The following is a 1,932-nucleotide window of genomic DNA, read 5'->3' on the forward strand; positions in this document are numbered from 1 at the left end:
ACTTTCTATTTATCACCTCTATGACCCATGTTCCATCCATCCATCCATTTATCCATCCATCCATCCATTTATCCATCCATCCATCCACCCACCCATAACCCACACATCTATTTTTCCAATGTTTTCTGATTCCACCCACTCTTGCATTTGTTTTTCCATCCACTCACCTATCCATCTGTCCATCCATCCATCCATCCTTCCATCCATTCATTCATCCACCCACCCATAACCCACACATCTATTTTTCCAATGTTTTTTGATTCTGCTCTGGACCAGGCCCCATGCTGTGATCTGAGGACCTAGAGATGAATCAAATGCATTCCCTGTCCTCCATCAGCCCATGGTAGTTTAGAAAAGGATACTGCAAGTAGAACATGAAAATGTAAATATGTGTCATGTTGAGACAAGTCAGAAGCCGTGGAGATTCTCACCCAGCCATGGAGTCAGAGAGGCTTCCTGCAGGAGGAGATATTTGACTTAGCCTGGAAGAACCAGAGGCATTAGCTAAAGAGTAAAGTCATGTAGAGAGAAAAGCATGTGCAAGTACGTGTGTGTTTGTGTATGTGTATATGTGATAGCATATTGCATTGTTTTGCAAATTGGGTGTGGCAGAGGGGGAGGAGGGAGAGTCGGGTGGGAGAGAGGAAAAAAGCTAGAGTTCAGCATAGAATTCTTGACCTGTAAATTAGTTTCAGGTTTTTCTGGAAGTGGCCATGGAGGAGGGCCAGGTAAGGCCTCAAAGCCAGCGTTGCCTGAATCAGGAAACTGGCACCAGAACTGAGTGAGCACTGAGGCTGGGATCCTTGGGTATGAGGGCCTGGGAGGCCTGATTCAGGCCATCTCATCAACTTGGTGTGTAACCTGATGTCCCGGGAACTGAAGCTAGGCAGGTGTGTGAATTGGGCTCTGCCAGACAAGAGATCTCAGAAAAATCACTTATTTGAGCCTTGGTTTCCCAGAGCTCAGTTGAGAATAAGTCCTGAAGGGGCTGCAGATGCTCAGTAGCTTCTCCTTCTCCAACAAATTAACCTGAAATGGTCACTCCTGCTGAGTGCAGGATGTTCCCCACAGGCACAGAGACTCCCTTCCTCCAGTTCATGACAGGCAAGTGATCATGAAAGATACGATGCGTCCTGCTTTTGGAGAAAACACACAAACTCCCTAGTAAGGTATTCTTAAATCCTAGACCTCTAACCCAGTGTCTGCCTCCCATTCATCCATCCACTCACCACCCTTCCTCCCACTTACCTGTTCTTCTCTCTCTCCATCCAGCCACGTATTCCACTCAATACGCATTCGATTCTTGTCTTGCCCTTTCCTGCTTCTTTCTTTTCTGGTCATGTCCAGTCTGTCCAAATGGCAGCTTCCTTGCCTCATGCCCAGAGTCATGTTCTCTCTGTTCCCGGAGACGGCTGTCCTCCTCTGCCTATTTCCCATCTACTTTTTCTTCAAGGCCAAACTCAAAGGTCATTTCCTCCATAAAGCCTTATCAGCTCTCCTCCCTCTGTGCTTCTATTCCTGCTTGACCCTTTATGGGACCCATGTTTCTGTGTCTGTTGTCACTAAGCTGCACCCCCACTCTACCAGTGTGGCCTCTCTAGGCAGTTGTTTAGGTCATATACTGCCTAAGAATACCCAACTAAGGGGTATGTCTGGGCAGAGGGTGGTATCTCTTCAAAGGCAAAAGCTCTTTGCTTCTAATTTACACAAAGGTATGTTCTCCACACTGGCTGAGCCCACCCAGATGGGTACTTTTCTACTCCCCACATAGATGTTGAGCTAGTGTTGGACTTGCCCTGATTCAAAGTTCTTAGAAGCCTGGACTATGTTGGGTTTGCTCACAACCTAAAACAGCCCATGGCCCTCATAAGCCCCATGAACATTCTTGGGACTGAGAGGAGCTGGCTTCGCCCAGCAACTCTCCAGCCTTTG

This window comes from Nannospalax galili, unplaced genomic scaffold (assembly GCF_000622305.1).
Source record: "Nannospalax galili isolate Female #2095 unplaced genomic scaffold, S.galili_v1.0 scaffold934, whole genome shotgun sequence".
Lineage (NCBI taxonomy): Eukaryota > Metazoa > Chordata > Mammalia > Rodentia > Spalacidae > Nannospalax > Nannospalax galili.